Here is a 12,727-nt window from a genome sequence, read left to right on the forward strand (position 1 = left end):
TTCTGTTATATAGTTTAAATTGCCCGTATATTTCATTCCTAGGGACATCGTGATCAATTAGCCACTGCCAAAGATCCCTGCGGGCCAAAGCATTCTGATTACCGGTATGTCCCTGCTGCCCTTATCTTTGGGGTCAAGTGCTGCCACTTGACCTCTGCCACTTTGGGATTCCATCATCAGTGAAATTAGGGAGCCTGTCTCAGTGGCGACATTCTCCATAGTCATACCTGACCTACAAAAGAAAGCAGCCACATAGTTTTTTAAGTATGCAGTATTCCCCTCACTAATACAGTGTCTCCTGAGCTTTCTCAGGGAATATAGTTGGGTGGTAGGTGTACAGGTTGCAGAAGATAAATCCACTCCACATTGTTCCTGTCTCCCCTAAGCCTCTGGATTTTTGCTTCCACATGCCAGTGAAATTAGTATCTCAACCCTATTAAACCTTAATATTCATTTTTCATGTTAGTGTAGTTTTCATTTGTATTTGCCTGAGTGTAAGTTTTAATCAACAAGTAAGCTATTACAGCTACCCTCAACTGCACAGGCTAACACATTAAATTCAGAATCTGTAGTGAGCTCACCTATATTAATGAATTTTAGCTTCCTATTCTAATACCCTTAGCATCTATTTTTACACATATTCCCCAGGTTTTTGCCTTTTTATATTAGAAAAATTCTGGCATTTTTCAATTTGTGAGCTGTTTCCTCTTGGATGATAGTTGTATCTGTCCCTCTATAACATGCTGAGATTTGAACCTAGTTTTGTGGGTCTGGTGGCAACAGGGTTGGTTGTGGTTAGTCATGAGGAGTATGAATATCCTCCTGTTAGGTCATTTGCTACACATAAGGATATTACAGGATTTTCAAGTAAAGGAAAGCTACTCTCCTTAGATACTGGAAGGCAAGTTAGTTCCATCGGAGGTTTGAAATTAACCCTTTCATTCTGTCTGGTTCAACCACATGACCCCATTCTAAGTTTGAGTCTCATTTTTTCTCCAGTCATTGCCCTTAACTTTTCACATGAGAAACTTGGCTAGACTATGAAATCATCTGATGATGTCATTCAGCTGTTTGTCCAATTAGATTTTGCGTTTGATTTTCAGCAATAACAACCTGTAGTTATAAGCATTAAGGTTTTTTTTTAAAAAAATACTGTCATGAAAGTGCTATTTCTTAGACTGTGATTTGATCTGAGAGTTAATGAACCTGAACTTGTTTTCTTCTGTAACTGCTCAAGGGCACTTAGAAAATCCGTCTCACGTAATAGGCCTTGTAGTCATCTTTACGGCCGTAACAGTCAAGTGCAACAGCCATTTGGTTTCCCAAGGCACTTGCTTAAGTTGGCACGTCATCACAATCAACCACAGGTGATAGCTTGATTAACTTTGATGTCACTGCATGCCAGGGATTACTAGCATTCTATTTCCTGCTTGAGCTCTGTGCTTAAGGCCAAGGATACTAACAAACCAATCTTCAAATCTCATCTTAGTGCATCTATCTGTTGTGACCACTGCCGGTATCAGTCCTTTATTAGTCAGAGATCAGAAACCTCAGAATGGTGTGAATAAAGTTTAATGTAAAGAATTATTAACTAGCAACACAGAATTAATCCTAAGGGGAAAGAGAACTTTAAAGTATACAGAATAGCAGGAAGAGGGAGCAGCCACTAGGACTGAGGCAGATGAGCAGGAATGAAACACATTTGAAAGATGCCCCATCTCTCCGCTTAAAAGCTGAGATTCAGATCTTGGAAAGAGTATATTTCACTGGATGTTGGAGAAGTTTGAGGTGCTGCAGAATTTTGGTGACAAGCAAAAAACCTCCCTCTGGGGTGCTGACAAAAGTCACTGGGAAGCTTCTTGGTGAATCTGGGTAATAAGCCAGCTTGTGCACTGGCGTAATTCTCTGGGACGCCTCCCACCTTCTGAGATGCTGACTAAATTTGGTAGGAAACCATTCATGGGGTTGTGTTTTCCCAAGGCACTTGATCAGAATCAAGCATGTGTCACTAGAGATTTGGTGAGAAGTTAGCACCTGGGTAGAGGGTCATTGGGTGCATTGCATGCCAGGAGCCTCCACTGAAGCAGGCAGCTTAGAGCACAGTCTAATGGGAAGAGAACTCTCTTCTGGGGTACTCCTTCAGTGACATCTGCTGATGTAGGTTAATGTTGTGCTGGCTGGCAAAGGAGAAATGTTTATAGGTGCCAGCTCTATTATCACAAAGTAAGGCAGAAAATGATTGCTTCAGAGTTGAGAGGCAATACGTTTATAATTGGTACACTCAGATATTTACATTTTTTCTACTCTTCATTCCTTTGGGTAGACCCTGATTTCCATGGGGTGTCATTTTACTTCTTCCCTAAGGACTTACCTTTAATGCTTGTGCTGGTATGCTGCTGCAGCTGAATTCTTCAAGCTTCGTACACCTGAAAAGCTCGTTATTTTGTTTTTTTTTTTGTTTTTTTTTTAAGTGGTAAAATACACAAAACATAAAACTTACCATCTTACCCATTTTTAAGTATACAGTTCAGTGGTATTAAATGCATTTATAGAGTGCAACAATCACCACCATACATGTGCATAGCTCTTTTATCTTGTAAAACTGAAACTCTATACCCATTAAACAGTAATTCTCCATTCTTCTTTACCCCCAACCCTTGGCAACTACTATTCTACTTTCTATCTCTTTTTTCTCTTAGTATAATGTCCTCAGGTTTCATCCTTGTTGTACCATACGTCAGAATTTCTTTTAATGACAATAGTATTCCATTGTAAATTGTATGTTGACTTTTTATCCTGCTACTTTGTTGAATTCATTTATTCTAGCAGGTTTTTTTTTTGTTTTTTTTTTTTTTTTTTGGTGGAATGTATAGGGTTTTTCATATTTGAGATCATATCTGCAAACAAAATTTTATTTCTTTCTTTCCAATTTGGATACCTTTGTTGTAGGATTTTCATAGATTCTATTTCATGTTTAGATAGTCCCTTCTATTGTTAGTTTGCTGAGAGTATTTTTTAACATGATGGAATTAATTTTTATCAATTGCTTTTTTTGCATATATTGTGAAGTTCATATAGGGTGTTCTTTTTCAGACTATTCATTTGTTTTTTGAATGTTAGCAGTAAGTGCCATATGATTATGATGGATTATACTTTTTACATGTTCCTGGGTTAAGTTTATAATGTTTTGATAAGTATTTTTGTATCTATGTTTCATGTGCAATATTGATTAGAAGTTTTATTTTCTTTGTCTGGTTTTGGTGTCTGGGTAATGCTGGCCTTAGAAATTAAGTTTGTAAATATTTCTTCCTATTAATTTCTTAATAAGGTTGGGAAAAATTACTTTTATATTTTTCCAGTAAACCCATCTGGGCCTTTAATTTTCTTTGAGAGGTTCAATTAATCATTTGAGTTTTAAAATAGATAAGAGGAAGTTTATTTTATTTTTATTCTTGGTAGCTTATGTCTTTTGAGGCATTCATCCATGTAACCTTAAGTAGTAGAATTTATTGGCCAAATTATCTATAACCTCTTATGCTTTTAATGTCTGTAGATGTGTAGTTGTGTCCTTTCTTTGATTCCTGATTTTGTCAGTTTGTGTCTTTATTTTTTCTTTGATCAGTGTAGCTAGAAGTTTTTCAATTATATTGATATTTTGAAAGAATCAACTTTGATTTCACTGAATTTTTAATTGTTTTCCATTTTTTGCTTTTTATCATATTTTTATTAATTTCCTTCTCATTCCTTTTGGGATTACTTTGCTCTCTTTTCCTAGCTTTTTGATTTGACACCCTTTTAAAAATAAATGTTTAAAGCTATTGACATCTGTAAGCTCTGCTGTTAATGCATCCCAAAACTCTTGGTAAGTTTTGTTTTCATTATTATTTAGTTAAAAATAATTTCTTCCTCTGATTTTTTTTTTTTTACTTTGATACATGGTTTTTTTAGAAACATGTTTAGTGTACAAATTTTAATGTTATTTGTTAGTGATATCTAGTTTAATACTCCTGAGGTTAATGAATATATTCTCTAATTTCAATTATTTTATTTGTATTGATGCTTTTTTATGACTCAGCATGCGGAATATCTTTGTTCTTGATTTGTGTACACTTGAAAGAAGTACATACTACAGTTGCTTGGTGTTTTTATATATAACACTTTGGTTAAGTTTATTGGTAGGGTTGTTAAGATTTTGTCTCCCCCTTTTTTTTGTCTCCTTGTAAAATTACTGACGAGTTATAAATGTACATAATTGGGGATTCTGTTTATCACTTTAGTTCTGTTTTTTTGCTTCAAGTATTTTGAAGTTATGTTAATTAGTTGTCATACATTTAGAATCATCTTGTTGATCATTATTAAATGACTATTTTTGTAATACTTCTTTAATTCTACTTTCTCTAACATTAATATTGTTACATCAGGTTCATCATGCTTAGTATTTGAATGCTTTGTGTCCCTCTCCCTTCTTTTACTTTCAGTGAATCTGTGTCTCTATATTTAAAATGTGTTTCTTGTAATACTATATAGTTGGGTCTTGCCTTTTTTTTTTTCTAGTGTGGTACTTTTTAATTGTGCTTGTTCCATTTAGATAAAATATATTACTACTACCATTGGTTTATGTCTTTCATCTTGGCATTTGTGTGTTTTTTCACCCCCAATTACAATTGATGTTCAATATTATATTAGTTTCAGGTAGTGTTTATGCTCTCATTTCACCTTTCCATTTTGAGTGTTTACATGGACTTCTTTGTGTGATATATTCTTTAGAGGTTGCCGTAGACATTACAGCATGCATTTTTAAGTTATTGCTTTTAAAGTTATATCATTTGTCATCTTTTACAACAGTATGTTTCATTTATCTTCCTTCCCTTTCCCTTACCCTGTTTTAGACCTTTGTCTCACATTTTACTTCTATGTGTGCTTATATATTTCTTAGTATTGGTGTGGTTTCTTGGATTCTGAAATCAGTGTATTATGATCCATTGTTGCCATTGTTTATTTTGATGCTCAAATTATACCAAATTCAACCCATGGGATTTCCTTCAACTTAGTTTTCTTTCTTTCTTTCTTTTTTTTTTTTTTTAATTATCAATGCGTTTGTTAGTCCTTTTTCCATAAGATGTTCCAGATGTGCTCTCAAAATGTTTAATATAATCCTGTTACTTCTATACATGAAATTCTTCAATGGTTTTCTGTTAATCATGATAAAAATCATTTAAGGCTGGGAATACATGACCCTAATTATATATTTAGTTTTCTCTCTCATCTCCCTTAAACCTATTGCCCATTTCTTCTGTCATAGATCTCTTTCAGTTTCTGTGTGCTCTTGCTCTCCTTAAAACTAAGTGCTCTTTCATCCTTCTCATCTAAAATATTCCTTTTTAATTTTTAGCGTAGGTTGAACTCCTGTTAATTTAAATATAGAGTTTTTTTCCTTCTCCATGACAGCATTCCTCTAACTTTGTAGTTCTTTGTTTCTTACCTTTCTTCTCTGCTGGACTATGAAGGAATTTTGTTTTATTTCTTGCTCTATTTTAACATTGTTACCAGCATTTGTAGTAGGCAAATGTTCAATAAATATTTGTTGGTAAGTGACCAAACTGGACTCAATGAGTTATCCCTTCAAGCGAAATTTAGATAATAAAGGTTGTTTTATTCTCTCCCTTTATGTTGTGGTTGTCTTTACAAATCCATATCAAATCTCATATGATGTTAAAATTTTTACATTTAGTTGTCAAACATGTAAAAGAGCTCAAGGGCAGAAGAATGTTCTGTAATTATAAATAGTTGTTTATTTAGATTGTTACCAATTTTGTTGCTCTTTCTTTATTTTTGATATTCTAAATTTTCTCTCCATATTTTACTTTATGTATAAAGAACCTTAACAATTCTTCTAGAACAGGTCCATAGACTGTGAATGATTCTAGTTTTCCACATCAGAGAGTATCTTTATATTTTACCTTTATTTCTAAAGGGTATTTTCATTGTATGTAGATTTAGGAGTTGACACTTCTTTTCTTTCAGCACTTTAAAGATGCTTTTCCACTTTTCTTTTGGCATCCAAGATTTCTGATGAGAAATCTGCAGTGAAAAGTAGTGCGTCATTTTCTCTGGCTGTTTTAAAGTTTTTTTTTTTTCTGTCTTTAGTTTTCAGCAGTATGATTATGAGCGCCTTGTTTGGAGTTTGCTTATCTTGAATCTTAAGATGTATGTCTTTTTTCAAATTTGAGAAGTTTACAGCCATTATTTCTTCAAGTATATTTTTGCATTACAGTTTTTCTCTCCTAGGATTCTGATTACATTAATGTTATACCTTTTAATATTGTCTCTGGTTTCTGAGGCTTTGTTCTGTTTATTTTTTAAAATTTTTAATTTTTCCATTTTTTTCACTCATTCAGATTCGGTAGTTTCTATCAATCAATTTTCATGACTCTTTTTGTCTCCATCTCTGTTTTGCTTTTGAGCGCATGAATGAAGATTAGTTTTAGTTTTATTCATTATGTATTTGTTTTCATTGTGGCAAAATATACATAACATAAAATTTACCATTTTAACCATTTTTAAGTGTACGATTCATTGGCATTAATGACTTTCACATTATATAACCACTGACTTTTCCCAGAACTATTATTCCATCATCCTAGACTAAAACTCTGTACTCTTTAAATAACTATCCATTACACCTATACCCCAGTCCCTGGTAACCATTTAATGAGTTTATATTTTGGGTTTCTACTTTTTCAGTTCTAAAATTTCTGTCTGGTTCTTCATTATATTTTCTTCTAATTCTTTGTTGACTTTTTGTCTTTTATTTTAAAAAGTGTCTGTCCTTAGTTGTTGCAGAGTGTAAAACCTTCTCTGTTTTCTCTCAGTGTATGTGTACTATTGTGGTATGTTAAAATCTACCTTACTCTTTTTATTGTGATAAAATATACATAACATAAACTTAGCCATATAAATTCATAGTTTAGTGGCATTAAGTATAAAAATCACTACCATCCATCCTCAGAACTTGCTGCGTTATTCTTTGTAACAAAGTCTGCATAGAATTTCATAATATGTTTATTAATAAATCATTTAATCATTTCCCCTAGAGGGACTTTCATGGTATGTTTTTATTGTTGAAAAAACATGACAACAAATGTCTATCTTACATGTTTTAAAGGTAAGCTTTTGTCTCATTTTTTTTTCCAGGGACAGTTCTACTAGAGGTTAAGAGATTTGTAAAGGATGTGTGAATGACTGTTGGCATGAATAATAGCTTTTAACTGTATTATCAATTGTTGCCATTTCTTTTAAAAGATGTTATAGTGAAGTGTATTTATATTTTAAATGTGTATATAATATAACTTATTAGGGCTTAAAATTTTATATTTCACCAATTATACATGATTATTTAAAATTTTTGAATATTACAGAACTGTAATTGAGATTTTATATGTATGTCAATTATTACATAAATAGATATACAAATATATAATTAATATATATTCTGGGTTTAAAGAGTTATGTTTCTGAGCCGTGTGGGTCTTTTGACAAAATGAACAGCTGACTTTAATTCTAAAACATTTATAGACATTTCATCAGTTACGAGTTTTAGAATAAAATAATATCTAATGTCAACTCTAATTGAAAGTTAAAAATTAAAAACAAAAAAGTTTTAGAGATGCGTGATTGCATATAGTTTCTATAGCTAGGAAAGCAATTTACTAGATTACTCTCTAGCATATAATGTGCTAATAGCTCGTATAGTCTTTTCCTCTCCTTTAGAAAGAGATAGTGTATATGCATTCAGGAAAATGTTCATTCAAAAAGATAAATAACTTGTTTTGTGTAAGGTGAATGATCCAGAAATGCTAAGTTTTCATACTTGTTAGATATATTTTGTTGGTTTCCTTTTTACTGATCTATCAGATTATCTGGGGTTAATATACTATGACACTATAAATTAGATTTGAGAATTAAGAATTATGAAAATTTAGTTAAAAGTGATTTAATAGTGACAACTTATGATTAATCCTTTTGGTCTCTATCTTATTTTGTTTAATGTATTAAATGTTAAATGAAAGTATAATTCATATAGTCTTATTACCATATGTTAATTGTGGTTTTGGGAAAAACAAAGAACTGAAATTTTGGTAATGTTTTTTATGATAGAAGTTGTTAGTGGGATATCAGTAAAGAAATAAATATTTTAATTACAGTTAAGACTGAAATGCCTGAACTTGCTTTTAAGTTATTATTTTTTTTAAATAGAAGTGCTTGATGATATCTGGTTAATTTTATAAGATATTCTCTCAAGAAATTTAAAAATATTTAAATTCTCTGTTCTCTCTAATAATAGAAGTCATTTTAAGGTGATAGCTTCACAGTACCTGACAGCCATTATTGGGTCTTGATGAATACAATGACTACCCATTAGAGTTTGGTACCATTGTCTAGGGGACAGTTTTGTGCCCAGAATTGATTTTGTGCCATTAGTGCAAATCCTAACACAGTAAGAATACAAATAATGTCTTGGTATTATTACTGTGAAAATAGTTTTGAAAATTATATAATTGTATTAACCAATATTACCTTAATAAACTTAATTGAAAAAATAATTTTGACTTTGGAGACTCTTGAAAGGGTCATGAGACCTATAAGGGCCTAAGAAGCACACAAAGAGAACCACTACTTCTGGGCTTTTCTTTTTCAAAGGTTTCTTATATGGCTGCAGATGTTTGCAGACTGAGTAACCTTTGCCTTCTGTCTTCATTCCACAGATACTTTGAAACTAGACATCAGTTGGCTCTTCAGTTTTCTTGTCAATATATGATTTAGGAAATTTATTTGGATTTTTACTTTTTATGTTGTAGCAATATGCCCCTTGATTTAAGTCAGAGATCTGAAGTTTTAATTTTTACCTTAAATAATTGAAGAAATCTTTTATTTGTTTTAAGTTTTATAATTTACAAGTTCGTATTTGCTATAGACTTTAGAAAGCACTGAAAATATTTTCCTTGAGGAACATAATAGATTTTATTATAAAGGTTCTTTGTTTTTCAAATTAGTAACCAAATGTATACATCATTTTGGAATAAAAGACTTGGTGGAAAAAAAAGACTAGGTGAAAAAAGTGTAGTTTAGTAATTCTAAATATATTGTAAATAATCATCTGAACGTATATTTTCCTTTTACTTTACATTTAAGGACGAATATAGCATTCTACACATTCAGATTGAAAAGGAGACATTATCCACCTATTCAGAAATGACTTTTTTTTTTCTTTTTTAAGTCTGGATAGCTTAATTCTTTCCTTAGCTGTTGTGAAAAGAAGTCATTAAAGAAGTCATTTTAGGTGGTAGCTTCACAATTGAATCTGATTTTTGTTTGAAGCTGTTTCTCAGCATGACTAAGAATTCATACTCTATATTTGGTGATAAATTTTGACTATTATGTTTATTAGGTTTTTGTAACTATCTGAACAGATTTTTTCCCATTAAAGTACATAATGTAAGTTTAACATTTAAGTGATATGTTCTTTGAAACAGTCTCTTAAATAATACATTTCCTAATGACTTGTTCAGTATATTTCTGAACTTAAAATTAAGTTGCTTCATTTTATAGAATTATGGATTTGTAAAATCCAACTTAACTGTTTCTAGTTAGAACTTTGGTTTTTATTCTACATAGCATTTAAAAAATACCACTAATAAAGTGTTTTGACAGCAGGCGAAATATGAATTAGAAACACTAAGTATACCAACAATAAGTTGGTAGCCAGGCTTGCTTTGATGGAGAAATCAAGCCTATTAATTTTTTGTTCATGTCAAAATAATTTCAGTGGAAATAATTATGTTTAATTAACTTACATAAATTTTAAAAAATGAATAAAAATGTGAAAAGATGGATTTGATTTCCTCTTAAAGGAATGTTAATGTTTTAAAAAGTTGTTTAGGAAAAAAGTTCTTATAAAGAGAGAATGAGATCTAATTTTATAGTGTCCCTGTTAAGTGTTCAGTCTCTATTACATCAATTTGAGTTCTTAATTTATGCCTAGCTTGAAGTGAGTTGTGAGCATCAAATTTGAGAGTTTTTAGAGAACTTTTTAGAATTTTGTAGACCAACTTTATTTTGAGATTCCAATGAGTTAAGTAAGGTCCGTTAGTGAATTAGTAACAGAGCAGTTACTAAAGTGTAACCGTGTTCATGTTAACAGTCATATTTGACAGCATATATTTTTCACATAATGTTTTTCTTTTTACATTCGGTCTTCACTTTGCAGACTTCTGGTATGTTTGAGGTCACTTGCCACAGTTTAGTTAAATAACACCAGTCCCCCAACAACAAAGTTCAGATGTCATTTACCATAGTATGTTAACTGTAATTGTGTACTGTATAAACTTTGATGCTAGCTCTTCAGTTCACAGATTACTACATAATTAACAGATATCCATCATGATCAGTGACCAGTTAGCATCACTTCTCTCAAAGTCTTGAGATTGATCATTGTGCATGTGTTATGCATTTCTTGCACAGATAGCAAAATGTGTAGTTGTGTTACTTCCTTATCTCCCAGTGTAAATCCATGTGACAAAACTGGATAATCAGAGGAGAGAGTTGACCAACAAAGGTGAAAGTACAGTAAAGAAATGACAAATGATAACACTAGATCTGAAGAATTAGACGTCAGGAGATTTGAAAATAGCCACATAAATGAAGTCATAGGACAAGAGCTAGGCCTGCCTAAATGAAGTTATGAACTATATGAAAAAGTCAGATGAATATAAAAAAGAGGATACTAAAGTGGTCATAAAGGGGGAGAGTATAGATAAGAACACCGAGGAACTTAGCAAAGGTGAATTTATCAATTTAAATAAATGAGGAAAGTGGATGTGACAAAAAGGAAGATGTCTTAAAAGAAGTGACTCATGGCAAGAATTTCGCATTAAAGGAACTCTTAAAAATAGATTAAAAGGGTAAAGGGTAAAATGTTTGGAAGCTGAACCAAAGTTGGAAAGGATTATGATAGTTTGTAGAGGTGTAGAAAAGATGCTTTTTCTGTAACTGTCATAAGTTATATGAGGAAAAGAAGGCAAGTACTCTCTGCTCTTGGTTAAGTTCATTTTTTATAATGAAATAAAACACTGATTCTCAGTTTCTTATTTTTAATTTATAAAATAGTAAATATTACACAGTATTTTCTATTTCTCTATATATTTATAACTGACAAAAAATTTTAAATGGTTTTAAATGTTTTGACAAAGTTTAAAGGTAGAACAATTGTAATTTTTTCTCTTTGACTATTAAGATTGCTGTGCTCCGTCACTTTCAACTTGAAAGGTCATTTTTATGGTCCTGCACTACAGTGCAAAGTGAGACTTGCCTGTATAAAATGGTTTTTTTCTTCCCAAAACAAATTGTTATATTTTGTTACTTGATAAAATGATTATAAAGATCATTAGTATGAATAGATTTGAAAGTATAAGTAGGGAATGTTTGAATGCAGAAGCAATAGATAAAGACTAACATTACCATTGGGGTGAGATTTGGACATTAAATTAGGAGTGCTCTGTTGAGAGCGTAACTATTTGAAGCTTCTGCGTAATCTTTGAGATTCTTGCAAGTTTTAAAGTACACTCTAGGATGTTTTTAATATAAACAAGTTTTAAATTATTAACAAAACAGTAATTTTTTTTAATTCAGCAAATATTTATTGACCTCCTATGTGTTGGGCATTGTAGGTTCTAGGCTTATAGAAATAAAGGACAAACAAAAATCTCTCTAGACTGATACATTTTAACCTGCCTCCTTGCTTTGAGAAATGTAGAATCTTGATAATTTACAGATTTTTTTACTTCATTAAGGTTTTATTGAAAGAAACTAGATTGTTTTTAATTTTGTTTATAACTCTATACAAAGGCCTTTGTATAAAAACTTTTTTATTGATTTCTTTTTTAGACAGTCTTCAAAATGAGGTAAAAATCCATGTTTGTATAACTCCAGTTATTTGTCAGCAGGTGGATCTACAAAAAGAATGGGATATTTTGTGGTACAGTTTCAGAAATGTGTATGGGTACGTGATTCCTTGTAGCATCACTAACTTTGGAGTAAAAGTTTTATAGTTGCTATCATAGACACATCTGCTGTAATAGTGCTGGGAAAGACAGTTGTGAATTCTCCTTTGTTTAGGAAATTGGGTGTTTGCGAGTTGTGTGAGATGGCATCATTATGGAATCATTAACTTTAGCTCATGAAAGCTGAGTAGGTAGTTGTTTACTTACTGTTAAGATTGGAAAAACGTTGAGTACTGTGCACAGTGGTCCAGAGGCATGAAACTATCTGAAAGATTGGGTGAGCTACAGGTTGTTCATAATAGCTAGAACATTTACTTTGGGGATGGGGATGGGAACATGACATCAGGAAGATAGGGCCAGATTTTGGAGAGTCAGAAGTTTGGGCTTTTTTCCTGGGGAGACTTGTTCAGAGCTGTGTGTGTGTGTGTGTGTGTGTGTGTGTGTGTGTGTCCATCTGTCTGTGTCCCTTCAACCTCTTATTACCTTTATTTCTTCACTTATAAAATAGAGGTGCTAACAGTACTTACTTGATGAGATTTAATGGAGGCTATAAATTGAATTAAGTCACATAAAGTGGTTGGAAAAAAGTGCCAGACACAAAGTGAGGTTTCTGCTAAGTGTTAGCCACTGATTATAATGGTTTGGGAACCAGTGCCTCAGGGCACCTA

General features: G+C 31.9%; 1 protein-coding gene across 5 annotated transcripts in view; it reads left to right on the forward strand.

Annotated features, from left to right (window-relative positions):
• The window catches only part of ZMYM4 (zinc finger MYM-type containing 4), a 143,416-nt gene that overhangs the window by 18,761 nt on the left and 111,928 nt on the right, over positions 1–12,727 (forward strand). The window contains exon 2 of one of the 5 annotated variants that reach the window (XM_016147263.2): positions 43–104. The exons of the other annotated variants lie outside the window; for them this stretch is intronic. The gene's annotated coding sequence lies outside the window, so the exon portion shown is untranslated. The remainder of the gene's footprint in view (positions 1–42; positions 105–12,727) is intronic. 5 annotated transcript variants of the gene reach the window in all.

This window comes from Rousettus aegyptiacus, unplaced genomic scaffold, assembly GCF_014176215.1.
Source record: "Rousettus aegyptiacus isolate mRouAeg1 unplaced genomic scaffold, mRouAeg1.p scaffold_m13_p_1, whole genome shotgun sequence".
NCBI lineage: Eukaryota > Metazoa > Chordata > Mammalia > Chiroptera > Pteropodidae > Rousettus > Rousettus aegyptiacus.